Source organism: Phocoena phocoena, chromosome 6 (genome assembly GCF_963924675.1).
Source record: "Phocoena phocoena chromosome 6, mPhoPho1.1, whole genome shotgun sequence".
NCBI classification, from domain to species: Eukaryota; Metazoa; Chordata; class Mammalia; order Artiodactyla; family Phocoenidae; genus Phocoena; species Phocoena phocoena.
In genome coordinates, this window is record NC_089224.1 from 73,057,812 (window position 1) to 73,073,294 (window position 15,483).

General features: G+C 40.7%; 1 pseudogene; it reads right to left on the reverse strand.

Annotated features, from left to right (window-relative positions):
• Positions 1-9,501: 9,501 nt before the first annotated feature.
• Positions 9,502-14,997, reverse strand: LOC136125066 (grpE protein homolog 2, mitochondrial pseudogene; annotated as a pseudogene).
• Positions 14,998-15,483: the final 486 nt, after the last annotated feature.

Consider the following 15,483-nt stretch of genomic DNA (forward strand, 5'->3'; position numbering starts at 1 on the left):
AAATACAAACACATGGAGGCTTAACAATACAGTACTTAATAACGAAGTGATCACTGAAGAAATCAAAGAGGAAATTAAAAAATACCTAGAAACAAATGACAATGGAGACACGATGACCCAAAATCTATGGGATGCAGCAAAAGCAGTTCTAAGAGGGAAGTTTATGGCAATACAATCCTACCTTAAGAAACAGGAAACATCTCAAATAAACAACCTAACCTTGCACCTAAAGCAATTAGAGAAAGAAGAACAAAAAAACCCCAAAGTTAGCAGAAGGAAAGAAATCATAAAAATCAGATCAGAAATAAATGAAAAAGAAACGAAGGAAATGATAGCAAAGATCAATAAAACTAAAAGCTAGTTCTTGGAGAAGATAAACAAAATTGATAAACCATTAGCCAGACTCATCAAGAAAAAAAGGGAGAAGACTCAAATCAATAGAATTAGAAATCAGAAAGGAGAGGTAACAACTGACACTGCAGAAATACAAAAGATCATGAGAGATTACTACAAGCAGCTCTATGCCAATAAAATGGACAACCTGGAAGAAATGGACAAATTCTGAGAAATGTACAACCTGCCAAGACTGAATCAGGAAGAAATAGAAAATATGAACAGACCAATGACAAGCACTGAAATTGAAACTGTGATTTAAAATCTTCCAACAAACAAAAGCCCAGGCCCAGATGGCTTCACAGGCGAATTCTATCAAACATTTAGAGACGAGCTAACGCCTATCCTTCTCAAACTCTTCCAGAATATAGCAGAGGGAGGAACACTCCCAAACTCATTCTATGAGGCCACCATCACCCTGATACCAAAACCAGACAAGGATGTCACAAAGAAAGAAAACTACAGGCCAATATCACTGATGAACATAGATGCAAAAATCCTCAACAAAATACTAGCAAACAGAATCCAACAGCACATTAAACGGATCATACATCATGATCAAGTGGGGTTTATTCCAGGAATGCAAGGATTCTTCAATATACGCAAATCAATCAACATGATACACCATATTAACAAGTTGAAGGAGAAAAACCATATGATCATCTCCATAGATGCAGAGAAAGCTTTCGACAAAATTCGACACCCATTTATGATAAAAACCCTGCAGAAAGTAGGCATAGAGGGAAGTTTCCTCAACATAATGAAGGCCATATATGACAAACCCACAGCCAACATCGTCCTCAATGGTGAAAAACTGAAACCATTTCCACTAAGATCAGGAACAAGACAAGGTTGCCCACTCTCATCACTCTTATTCAACATAGTTTTGGAAGTTTTAGCCACAGCAATCAGAGAAGAAAAGGAAATAAAAGGAATCCAAATCGGAAAAGAAGAAGTAAAGCTGTCACTGTTTGCAGATGACAATTTACTATACATAGAGAATCCTAAAGATGCTACCAGAAAACTACTAGAGCTAATCAATGAATTTGGTCAAGTAGCAGATACAAAATTAATGCACAGAACTCTCTGGCATTCCTATACACTAATGATGAAAAATCTGAAAGCGAAATTAAGAAAACACTCCCATTTACCATTGCAACAAAAAGAATAAAATATCTGGGAATAAACCTACCTAAGGAGACAAAAGATCTGTATGCAGAAAATTATAAGACACTGATGAAAGAAATTAAAGATGATACAAATAGATGGAGAGATATACCATGTTCTTTCATTGGAAGAATCAACATTATGAAAATGACTCTACTGCCCAAAGCAATCTACAGATTCAATTCAATCCCTATCAAACTACCACTGGCATTTTTTACAGAACTAGAACAAAAAATTCCACAATTTGTATGGAAACACAAAAGGCCCCGAATAGCCAAAGCAATCTTGAGAATGAAAAACAGAGCTGGAGGAACCAGGCTCCCTGACTTCAGACTATACTACACAGCTACAGTAATCAAGACAGTATGGTACTGGCACAAAAACAGAAAGATAGATCAATGGAACAGGATAGAAAGCCCAGAGAAAAACCCACGCACATATGGTCACCGTATCTTTGATAAAGGAGGCAGGAATGTACAGTGGAGAAAGGACAGCCTCTTCAATAAGTGGTGCTGGGAAAACTGGACAGGTACATGTAAAAGAATGAAATTAGAACACTCCCTAACACCATACACAAAAATAAGCTCAAAATGGATTAAAGACCTAAATGTAAGGCCAGAAACTATCAAACCCTTAGAGGAAAACATAGGCAGAACACTCTATGACATAAATCACAGCAAGATCCTTTTTGACCCACCTCCTAGGGAAATGGAAATAAAAACAAAAATAAACAAATGGGGCCTAATGAAACTTCAAAGCTTTTGCACAGCAAAGGAAACCACAAACAAGACCAAAAGACAACCCTCAGAATGGGAGAAAATATTTGCAAATGAAGCAACTGACAAAGGATTCATCTCCAAAATTTATAAGCAGCTCATACAGCTCAATAACAAAAAAACAAACAACCCAATCCAAAAATGGGCAGAAGACCTAAATAGACATTTCTCCAAAGAAGATATACAGTCTGCCAACAAACATATGAAAGAATGCTCAGCATCATTAATCATTAGAGAAATGCAAATCAATACTACAATGAGATATCATCTCACACCAGTCAGAATGGCCATCATCAAAAAATCTAGAAACAATAAATGCTGGAGAGGGTGTGGAGAAAAGGGAGCCCTCTTGCACTGTTGGTGGGAACGTAAATAGATACAGCCACTGTGGAGAACAGTATGGAGGTTCCTTAAAAAACTACAAATAGAACTACCATATGACCCAGCCATCCCACTACTGGGCATATACCCTGAGAAAACCAAGAGTCATGTACCAAAATGTACATTGCAGCTCTATTTACAATAGCCCGGAGATGGAAACAACCTAAGTGTCCATCATTGGATGAATGGATAAAGAAGATGTGGCACATTTATACAATGGAATATTACTCAGCCATAAAAAGAAACGAAATTGAGCTATTTGTAATGAGGCGGATAGACCTAGAGTCTTTCATACAGAATGAAGTAAGTCAGAAAGAGAAAGACAAATACCGTATGCTAACACATATATATGGAATTTAAGGAAAAAAAATGTCATGAAGAGCCTAGGGGTAAGACAGGAATAAAGACACAGACCTACTAGAGAATGGACTTGAGGATATGGGGAGGGGGAAGGGTAAGCTGTGACAAAGCAAGAGAGAGGCATGGACATATATACACTACCAAACATAAGGTAGATAGCTAGTGGGAAGCAGCTGCATAGCACAGGGAGATCAGCTCGGTGCTTTGTGACTGCCTGGAGGGGTGGGATAGGGAGGGAGGGAGGGAGGGAGACGCAAGAGGGAAGAGATGTGGTAACATATGTATATGTATAACTGATTCACTTTGTTATAAAGCAGAAACTAACACACCATTGTAAAGCAATTATACTCCAATAAGGATGTAAAAAAAAAAATAATAAGGAAGTCCCCCCACCTCAGGTGGGGACTGAGGCAGATAAACTGAGGTGATAAATGGCTACCAAGGCTTCTCATCCCTCCACGCTCTCAGCCCGGCCAGAGGCAGAGGCCTCGGCTGCAAGACCCCAGCTGCTGGCATTTTTTTCCCCCACTGCAGAGGGTACCCAGGAGGCAGCTGTGGAGAATGAGTCAGGCTGGACAGTTTAATTGGCTTCTTCTCTCACTCTGAGCCTCACTCACACTTTGTCCTCCTCTAGAACAGGGCTACTCCACTGTTGTTTAAGAGTCACCTGGAGAGCTCGTTCGTGCCCAGACTCCTGGGCTGGCCTTCAGAGATTCTGAATCAGTAGGTCTGGGGTCCAGGGTGTCCAACACTTCCCAGTTTGCCTGGGATTTCCCCAGGTTTAGCACCGGCAGCCCTGCATCCCAGCAAACACTGATGGCTGGTCACCCTAGGTATGGCCCAAGATTTTGCATTTCTAAGAGTCTCCCAGGGGATGCTGATGCTTCCACGTTCTGCCATACTCTGCCATGCAATGCCGGCCCACCGCACGAGGCCTAGGGATTTCACTTGTACTCCCAGGTCTAGCGCAAATTAAATCGTCTTCAGAAAGGGTTCCCAGGAATCCCTGTTCTCCCCCTCCCCCAACTCAGCAGCAATCATGGTAACATCTCACTGCAATGTGATGGGATGTACTGGTTTGTTTTTTGTTTTTGTTTTTGTTTGGGTTTTTTTGCGGTACGCGGGCCTCTCACCGCTGTGGCCCCTCCCGCTGCGGAGCACAGGCTCCGGACGCGCAGGCTCAGCGGCCATGGCTCACGGGCCCAGCCGCTCCGCGGCATGTGGGATCCTCCCGGTCCAGGGCACGAACCCGTGTCCCCTGCATCAGCAGGCGGACTCTCAACCACTGCGCCACCAGGGAAACGCTGTTTTTGTTTTTTTGTCTTTTTTTCTGCTGACATACTCCAAGTCTCCTTAGGGACAGGAATCATATTTTCTCATCTTTCCCATTGTTACGGGAATCCATGACTCCAAACATATGGAAGATAAAAAAGAGATTTGTTGAATAAACACAGCTAGCATTTATTGAGTGCTAACCAGTCACCAGGAACTGTGCTAAGCGCTTTATACCACTTAACTCGTGTCATCCTCACTATGGCCCTGTGTGGCAGGTGCTGTTATTTCCCCCATTTTACAGGTGAGGAAGCTAAGGTACGGAAGAGGTACATGACATAGTCACAGAACTGGAAGGTGATAGAACTAGGATTCTAACTCCAATCTGATATCAGAGCCCACAGTCTTACCCGCTACGCTATGCTACCTACAACAAAGAAGTGAAAACAGAAGTGGATCTGATGCAGGAATCATTACTATTTATTTATTTACAATATATCTCACTTTTTCATTGGAGTCCATGTGCCTGAACTGTGTTTGTGTGTTCAAAATAGATTCACATTGTCTTTCTGGGAATAATGCTGGGCTGTTTAATTTTAACTTTGAATCTGCACTGAACACTGATTCACCATTGTTCATAGCAATTTTTCGATCCAAGAGAAAGTAGATGTTCTGAGCGAAAGACATGTTTGTCAGCCCTTTGAGAGATACTGTCCACCATTCTGTGGAAATCCAGTCTCATCCCTGGGGATTACAAGGGACTACTAAGGCTTCTGGTTCCGTTGATGAGCACATGACCCAGACCTGGCCTATCAGAGCACTCCATCTCTTTAATCACAGAGATTGGTTTAGAAGTGCGCACATGACCCAAGCCTGGCCAATGAGAACATTCCATCCTTTAAACGCGGAGATTGGTTCAGAGGATGCTAAACCAAACCCTTCCTGAAATTTCCCTGAGCCATCTGAAAGTCTAAGTTCCCGTTTGTCTAGAATAACAAGTTTGAAAATAGGAAATAACCTAGGGCCACCAGTGGTGGCCATTTTTGCAGATATGGAACATCTCTACCTGAGTATGACACCAACATAGACAGAATGTGAGCCAAGAGATGGAGAGAAAGATAATCTTCCTCCCATGATTTGAACCCCTGAATCCAGATATCCAGTTACTGGGTCAATAAATTTCCTTGATTGTTTAAGCCAGGTAGATTGGATTTCTATCTCTTGCAACCCAAAGAATCATGGCTAATGTATCTGACCCATGAAAAAGTAAAAGGTGGGTATTAATGGGTAGGAAAAATTGAATACCTTGAATTCTATTAATAATTATTTTATAGCACCCTAATATTTCAATGCTTACTTTATTACCTTCTGTAAGAAAGACTAATGGTAGATGGCCATCAAATTCTGCCTACTTTGTCACAAGAATAAGCTGAACATAGACCAGGAAGTAATCAATATAAGTGAGCAAATAGGTCTTTTTAGAGTTGGCATGGGGATTGTGTTTTGGTTTAACTTTCTACCAACTTTCCTTTCTTGATTACTACTACTTAAGAATCTGTGGTCAGATAGGTTTTTTAAAAATGCATGTGTCAGTTGATTTTTAGGTGTGTCAAATTTACAGAATTTTCTGAATATGTAGAAGAATTAAACATCACCTGAACCAGTTCTTATAACAAGCTGTCTCTCTTTAATATGGTGTGAGTAGATTTTTTTTATTTCAATTAAGGTTTTATTAAAGTTGTTTCTGAAGATTATATTTCATTCTTAGTCTTCCTTATCTGATTTTGCTTTAGTGTTTAAGAACCTTTCTTCACTTATTAAATCCTTTGCCATGAAAGAGCACCACATAACTTATATCAGTATCAAACTGAATAATTCCTTTATGGAAGTGAGGAAAATCCACAAAAGATTCATAAAATCCAAGTACTAAAGCACCAAGAGCCCTCTTCAAATGAGCCAAAGCTTCCTTACACATATCATCTGCAAGCCAATGATGTCTTTTTACTTTACCATCAAGATGAAAATAATTAAGAACACTGAAACAATTTTCTTATTTCTCCAGTCTAAAAATGTAGATTTCCTGGTTATGGTTAAAACAGACACACACGAAAAACAGAAGCTGAAAGGAAAATAAGTTCACTGTGATTGATTAGCTTACAATTTTTTTTTTATAGTCAAGCACCGCTTAACCAGTCTTTCCCTTCCCCTAGACTTTAGGCAACTATAAAAACATACGAAAAACAATGTGTATAATAAAAGGCGATAAAAATAAATATTTGAGGGCCTACTGTAATAGGTAACTTGCACATTTCATTTAATCCTCACAATATTTTGAAATTATAACCATTTTACAAACATGGAAGCAGGATCAGAAGAGTGAAGTGACTAGGCTGGGAATTATGTTCAAGGTGATGCCTACTAAGCGTATGGTCTATTATGCTGTGCTGGCTCCTGAAAGCCCTTCAACTTTTTGAGATTCTCACTGTTATAGCGCCGTCTTCTATATTTATACTTTTAAGTCTGCAAAACTACTGAATAATAGAAGAATCTAAAATTATTCTCAGTCTGCTTGTTAAAACAGGAGGTTGCAAGGAATATTTAAAAACTCTTCAAGTAATCAGAACATTCCACACCTAAAATTATGGTTATTCTAATTTACTGGTAATGATAGCTAGTGATCCAAGAATACACAGGAAATCATAATTGGCTGCTTTTCGTCACTATTTGTCAATCTCAAAGGAATGAAGGCCAAAAAAGACAAATTCTTTTTTTTTTTTTTTATAAATGATACTTGGAGACTGAGTATTTATTTATTTATTTATTAGAAGATGTTGGGGGTAGGAGTTTGTTAATTAATTAATTTATTTTTGCTGTGTTGGGTCTTCGTTTCTGTGCGAGGGCTTTCTCTAGTTGTGGCAAGCGGGGGCCACTCTTCATTGCGGTGCGTGGGCCTCTCACTATCGCGGCCTCTCTTGTTGCGGAGCACAGGCTCCAGACACGTAGGCTCAGTAGTTGTGGCTCATGGGCCTAGTTGCTCCGCGGCATGTGGGATCCTCCCAGACCAGGGCTCGAACCCGTGTCCCGTGCATTAGCAGGCAGATTCTCAACCGCAGTGCCACCAGGGAAGCCCCAAGACAAATTCTTATTGTGAAATCTGACTGCTCATTATATTTACAGTGTGAACTTAGTGGAATGTCAAAAGAGGTTCTGGTTTTAAAATCTCACCATCAGTCTTTTGCTTGCATCTTAGAATCATGTTATTTTTTTTTTTTTTTTTTTTTTTCGCGTTACGCGGGCCTCTCAATGCTGTGGCCTCTCCCGCCGCGGAGCACAGGCTCCGGATGCGCAGGCCCAGCGGCCATGGCTCACGGGCCCAGCCGCTCCGCGGCATGTGGGATCTTCCCGGACCGGGGCACGAACCCGCGTCCCCTGCATCGGCAGGCGGACTCTCAACCACTGCGCCACCAGGGAAGCCCTATTTTTTTTTTTTTTAAGTGTCTAAATCTGGTGGAGGTGGTAGGACCCATTGGGGGATGGCTTTGCTGATACATGTTTGTGTAGTATGCTAGAACTATCTATGACATCTAAGAGGATAACTTTCACCATCCCATAGAATGGGGTCATAGAGTTCTGGTAGAAATGGATTTATTTTATGGGTAAGTAACTTAAACCTAAACCTGGGCAATCTGGACACCTAACATTTAATTGTCTGCTGGGGAAATATTTGCATGTTTTTTATAGAACTGTTGAATCTTAAATGACTGAAGTTAATAGACAGTTGTTTCTTACTTAAGTTCTCACTGAAATTGAGTTTACTAGTTTTAGAGGTTTTTTTTTCTTTGCGTCCAGTCCTAAAAAGACTATGTTTTCATACTTCAGAAGAAGCTGAAAGGGTGAGATTAGATCATCATTAAGGCTGCTTCTAACATTAAAATATCCATATGACCTCCTTTCTAATGTCCAATTGATTGATATATAATTCATTCACTAACTCATTTATTGAATAAATTTTTTACAGAACACTATCTATAAGCAAGGCTGAAATAAAAAATATACACATAGGCTCATTAACTCTAGGAGGTCAATACATAAAAGGGGAGCTAGATCTTTACACACGTGACATAAGACAGACACAAAAACTGGGAAATAAAGCTTGTCAATGTAAGAGAGGTAGTGAATCGTGAGTACCCCACCCCACCCCCAAAAACACCCCGAAACCCAGCATAACTACTGAGGAATCATGGGAACCTAACGTTTTTTTGTCCTGACCACCTCCCCACATAATCTAATAAAGGATCGTAAGGTTAATCTGACAAAGTGGCAGAGGATTTAAGGGCTGGTGGAGAGAGAAGTTGTGGGTAAATCACCTATATAGACCAATTTAGGTCATTAGCTGTTGGTGCTGCCTCAATTTCCCTGAAATGATTATGTACCTAGGAAGGCTGAAAATAATTTGAAGATAATTCAACAAAGAAAGCACAAGGTTTCTTGGCCATACTTGGTTGAAAGGAACCTGATATCTTGATTTCTTGCTAGTCCCCGCCTTCCAAGCCTTGCCTTGTAAATGGGATTTGAAAAGGGAAAATGAGTGTGAATATGAAGTCTATCTGGCAGGAACTACAAGGACAAAAGAAAAATAAAATAAAAATGGGAAGTCTGAAAATCTATGTGCATAAAAATCAACCCAAATGATTTAAATGCATACAACTATAAAGCTTTATCATTTAAGTACCCAAATGTTAAACCAACCCCTGCCATCTCCTTTTCCCACGAATCCAAGATTCTATACAATTCCTATTATAGGGATCATTAGTAATGAACATTTAGTTAAAAATAAACATATACTCATTTCCACCTTTAAGAAAGATTTTGGATTGAAAGTCGAGTACCCATTTAAAAATAATTTTCTTAAACATATTTTGATAAGACCACAGGAACACTTGTCACATTGTTCAAATGCCCAATGGCAAGACTTCTGATGAGACCAAACAGGTCACACGAAATCAACAGAGTATCTTAGAAATAAGCCAATATGACTAAATCCAAGACAGATCACATGAAGTACCTCAAGTACAATACGAACCTAGTTTAATATATAAAGGAATCACAGGTGACTGCACTCTGGGAGAACATTCAGTTCCTCTGGGCCCATTCATAGTCTTCTCTGAGACCCTACCGCCACTTCCACCTGGGCGAGTCTAATGACGCAGCCATGAAGCTTGTAGCCATCCTGCCTTACTGATGCCACAGTGCCAGGCTGCACCCCAACACCAGGTGGCACATGACGGATGAGTTCATGCTCATGAGGGTCATATTTGTCACCAATGGGTGTCAGCTTCTCCAGGCCGTGTTTGGCAAACACACTTTTCAGCTTTGTTTCTAAAAATGACAAGCCTCGGAAGATCTTCTCCAGAGTGAGCTTCTGGTCCCCAGGCTCTGTTTCTTCAGAAATACGCTCTGTAGTCTTCTCCAAAATGTCTGCCACCTCCACCAAATCCTTACAGAAACTCTGAATTCCAAATATCTTGGCATCTTCTACACATCTCTGGGTTCGCCTTCTTATATTTTCACCATCAGTTACAGCTCTCTGGTATCTCACTGTGAAACCCTGTACTTCCTTCTCCAGTCTAACAGCTTTTAGCTTTCAGGCTCGTTCTGCAAGAGAGGGCCCAAGTTCATGAGGAGGGTCCTCAGAATTGCAGTCTCCGCCCGCGGTCCTCTGGGTGACAGTGCTGAAAGGATGCAGCCATCCCCTGCCATCTGACGCGGCACTCGAGGCCAGGAGAGGCTGCATCCACCACCGGACAGCCCACAGGGACCTGGTGGCCGTGTTCCCCAACGCGGCTGACCTGTCAGTTGATTATTAAAAGCCAACTTGTCAGAAAAATCTGTACTTGTATCAAGATTACATCCTTGAACCCGAAGAAATACAAACAATAAGTATATTGCTAATAAGACCAGTCATCCTAGCACTGGCACTGTAGAATCTAGAGAGCAGAGGAATCCTGGTAAATGACTACATAAACTAAAAGACTTCAGCCCGCGTGTTGTTTGTTTCTGTTTGGATGATTTATTTAAGAGTGACATGGTTTCCCTCTGGCCATCGTCTTTATTTTCTTCGGCTCTTTAATCATTATGTGTGCCGTGCACCGCCTAGGACCCTGACGTCATTAAGTGCCTTATAAGCAACTAGTTCCGAATGAGCTGCTTGCCAGTGCAAACATGTCTGACACGTTTAGTGACCACCCAACTCGCATATAAGGGGCTGAACCAGCCAGCCACAGGCTCTTCTCCACTGGTACACACACAACCAAGTCCAGGGTTATTTCGGAATTGAAATCCTGACTTGGGCTGCAAGGCTATCTTCCAAACTCCCCTGACAAATGCCGTCAGTCAATTCATGCCTTCTTCCCTTCTTGCACAGATGTTTATTGGGGTCTACAGCTGGGATCATAGAAAGGAGTAAGACTCATTCTCTTTCTCGAGGAACTTCTAGTCTGCAGGGAGACAGGTCTATTGCTATATTTACGACATACCCTAAAAGTACTTAGATGTGGACCACAGGCTTCAGGATCACAAAAGAGGGGAGCTCTTTAGGATAGAGAACACTTTCTCTGTTACAAATATTTTCTTAATGAGTACCCTAGTGTTTACCTCCCTTTCTTGGACATAGTCCTAACTCAGGATACTTCTAAATAAAACTAAAAATTATTTTCTACTAATAAGGACCTACTGTGTAGCACAGGGAACTCTACTCAATACTCTGTAATGGCCTATATGGGAAAAGAATCTTAAAAAAGAGTGGATATATGTATATGTACAACTGATCCACTTTGCTGTACACCTGAAACTACCACAACATTGTAAATCAACTATACTCCAAAAATTTTTTTTTTCAATTAATTTATAGCTCTATGTGCTATATAACTTTAATATGACTAAAATTTTCCCTACTTTCCATTTGGAAATTGTTGTAATGTAGAAAAAATTTGAAAGAGTTCTATAATGAACCCCTGTAAATGCTTCACCGAGATTCACCCATTGTGAACATTTCCCCCATGTTTGTTTTATCTTCTCAGTCTCTCAAAATATATATTTGCTAAACTACTTGAAAATAAGTTGCAGTTATCATGGCACTTCTTCCCTAAATAATTCAACCAATGTTGCCTGAGAATTAGGACATTTTCCTACAAAAACCCTATATGATTATCACACCTAAGAAATTTAACAATGCCATAATATAATTTAATGTACAATACACATTCAGTTTTACCCAGTTGCCTCAAAAATATATTTTATAGCTTTAAATATATATATATTTTTTATAGCTTTTAAAAAATATCTAAGATATAATCAAGGCTTATGCACTGCCGTTGGTTTTTATCTTCTTAGTCTCTAATCTAGAGCCATCCTCCTGCCTTTTGTTGTTTTTCACGCCGTTGAATTTTTGACAAGTTCAGGTCACTTGTAGGATATCCCACAGCTTCAGTTTATCTGAGGTTCTTCATTATTTGATTCTAGTTTAAAAATGTTGGCAAGAACACTACAGGTCATTTGCGTAGTTCTTATTTCATTATATTAGCAGGTATGCAGTGGGAATACGTTTTAAATTTTAAACTCATACATTTAAAACAAACCCAAAACAGGAAAACAGTTGACTTCTTTTCTGATTGATGAGAAGATCTTGTGATTTAAGGCCTTACAATTAAAAGTGTGGTCAGCAGGCTTTCTTAGAAATTAGAAGCCCCAGGCCCCTCCCCAGATCTATTGAATCAAAATTTGCATTTTAACAAGATGCCCAGGTGATTCATATGCAAGTTAAAGTTTGAGAAGGACCAATTTAAGATATTAACTAGAGGGCGGGCATCTGGCATACTGGCTTTATCCAAAGCAAAGGTTTATTTGTTGCAGACACTCTTAGGACATAATATCCATTTCTTCTTTTTCCTAACAGGAAAAAATTGTACCTAGCTAAAAAGCTACATTTTCAATCTCTCTTGAAGTTAGAAGTTGCCATGTGACACAGTTCTGGCCAATGAGAGGGAAATGAAATTCCCGGGGGGGGGGGGGGGAAGGTTTTTAGAAAACAGCTTGGATTCACCTGGCACGCACATTTCGTCCTTCCCCTTCTTTCTTCCCGGTTCGGGGGTAGGAAAGTAGAGGTGGAGATGCTATTGGTGACCCTGAAACTTCAAACCGCAGGCTAAGGATGACTGCGTGGCAAGAGCCTTGAGGAGCCCTGGTCTGCCTACCAACGTACCTCTTTCAGGTAAAATGAAGCCTCTGGTTTAAGTCACTGTTTAATTGAATTTCCTGTTATTCATAGTCAAACTGAATCCCTAACTGATAATGCTGTTTGAAGAATTTCCTTTTTTTATAAATTTATTTATTTTGGGCCGCGTTGGGTCTTTGCTGCTGCGCGTGGGCTCTGCCTAACTGCGGCAGCGGGGGCCACTCTTCATAGCGGCTCGCGGGCTTCTCATTGCGGTGGCTTCTCTTGTTGCGGAGCACGGACTCTGGGCCCGCGGGCTTCGGTAACTGTGGCTCGCGGGCCCTAGAGCGCAGGCTCAGTAGTTGTGGCGCACGGGCTTAGTTGTTCAGTGACATGTGGGACCTTCCCGGACTAGGGCTCAAACCCGTGTCCCCTGCGTTGGCAGGCGGATTCTTAACCGCTGCGCCACCAGGGATGCCCTGAACAAGTTCTTGATGGGAGATTTTGAGGAACCGCTGGTGGGTAGAGTCGCAGAGAGGTGGATTCTTTCTCGTTTTTTTGCTTTGTTTATGGTTTTGTCCATTAAGAGAGACTGAAATGTGCAATGTATTCCCTTCCCGTTTGTGAAGGAACAGCTAGGCCTCCTCCAGAGGACTGTCATTAGGGAGACAGACTTCTGCTGCAAGAGCATTTTCATTGAAATTTTGGTTCCACACGTAGGCAGTAATACACACATTTTAATGCATGTGAAGACTATCTCCTACTAACAGAAAAGGTATGAACCAAGGACTTGCCTTGCCCTATGTTACAAAAGTTTTTCCTCCTCATGTGACAGTAATTCTAGTCCCCTTTGGTGACTCACTCACTATCTCTGTTAATTTCCTTCGACTTTACCGTGGAAAAGGAAATGTATGCGTGTGTATGTGTTCTTTATGGCGTATGCCTTTCCTAATTGTTATGCATCTCGTTCCAAAAATAATTTGAAATAGTTTACATCTCAGCTTTCATCACCATTTAGGACTGACCTTTGCCCAGAAGAATATTTAATCTCTAGTACTTGGCTTCTTCTACGCCAGGTATAATTTATTCCTGCTTGGATGTAACGAGTTCTCAGTCGATCTTTGAAACCCCTCCCCCACCCCATAATTGCACTCAGTAGAAGAGTTAAATATTGGTTGAATGAATCTATTTGTTCAACATTTATTAAGCACTCTATTTGCAAGGACTGCATCTGGCCACAGAGGTTGGCAAACTTTTCTATAAAGGGCCAGATAGTAAATATTTTGGCTTCATGAGTCAAGAGACAAAAGTAAGCATATTACCAAGGTCATATTACCTTTATTTGACCATTTAAATTGTAACCATTTAAAAATGTAAAAACTACCTTTACGCCGTAAACAAAACGTAACTCAAAATCAAAGACTTAAATGTAAGAGCTGAAACTATAATATTTTTATGTGACTGATGCCCCACGTACTGCGCTAACAAGCCACCTTAAAAAGAAAACAGAGGCTTCCCTGGTGGCGCAGTGGTTGAGAGTCCGCCTGCCGATGCAGGGGACACGGGTTCGTGCCCCGGTCTGGGAGGATCCCACATGCCACGGAGCGGCTGGGCCCATGACCCATGGCCGCTGAGCCTGCGCGTCCGGAGCCTGTGCTCTGCAGCGGGAGAGGCCACAACAGTGAAAGGCCCGCGTACTGGGAAAAAAAAAAAAAAAAAAGAAAACATAGGTGTACCACTTTATGACTGTGGATTAAGCAATGGTCTTTTAGATATAATACCAAAAAGCAAGAACAACAGAAGAAAAAAATGGATGACTTAGATTTCACCAAAATTAAAAATTTTTATGCATCAAAAGAAATTATTAAGAAAGTAAAAAGGCAGTCTACGGAGTGGAAGAAAGTGTTTGCAAATCATATGTCTGATAAGTGTTTAATACCCAGAATATATAAAGAACTCCTGCAAGTCAACAGAAAAAGGCAAATAACCCAATTAGGATTTTTAAATGGGAAAAGGACTTGAGTAGACATTTCTCCAAAGAAGATATATACAAAAGTTTGAAAAGATGCTCAACATCATTAGTCATTAGGAAAATACAACTCAAAACCATAATGAGCTACCACTTCACATCTACTAAGCTAGGTATAATTTTTTAAGGGAATATAAGTATTGGCAAGGACGTGGAGAAATTGGAACCCTCATGCCTTGCTGGTAGACTGTAAAATGGAGCAACCTCTGTGGAAGACAGATTAGCGATACCTCAAAAAGTGAAACAAAGAATTGCCTTACGATCCAGCAATTTCAGTCCTATGACCCAAGATTCCTAACTGACATGTAAACACTTTCCAAAGCCGTTTCAGGTTCATTCATCTCCTTTGATTCTTCTAACAGCTGAGGTTTGGTGGCAGAGTGAGGGCTGGAACCAATCTCCCGCATCCCTACTAGGCAGTCTTGTCGTGTTGTCCAGCCTCATGAAGGGGGCCGCTCAGTACACAGTAGGCTTTGCTATGGGAACAAATGTGTCGGGCCTTGGCTAACATCAAGGACACTCTCAGTGCTGGAAGGAGTTTCTTCATGATACAGCCAAATGCCGAGGACCGGATCCAGAGAAAATAAATGAACAGGAAAGGCTGTTATGCATTAATGTGATCAAACAGCATGATTTACTTGCTTAATATTTGCTGAAAAAGAATATGGCATTTAACCATTCCCTTCTACTCAGATCTTACGTGGATCCTTTTCAGGTCAACCAATGAGATAATTTAACAAAGAAGTCTTTTTATTTCTACTTGCTACTATTCAGGTAAAAATTAATCAAGAAGAAGCTGTAACACCAGTAACCAAAGACCACATACTGTACAACTTTATTTTTATGAAAGGTCCGGAATAGGCAAATCCAGGGAGACAGAAAGTAGATTAGTG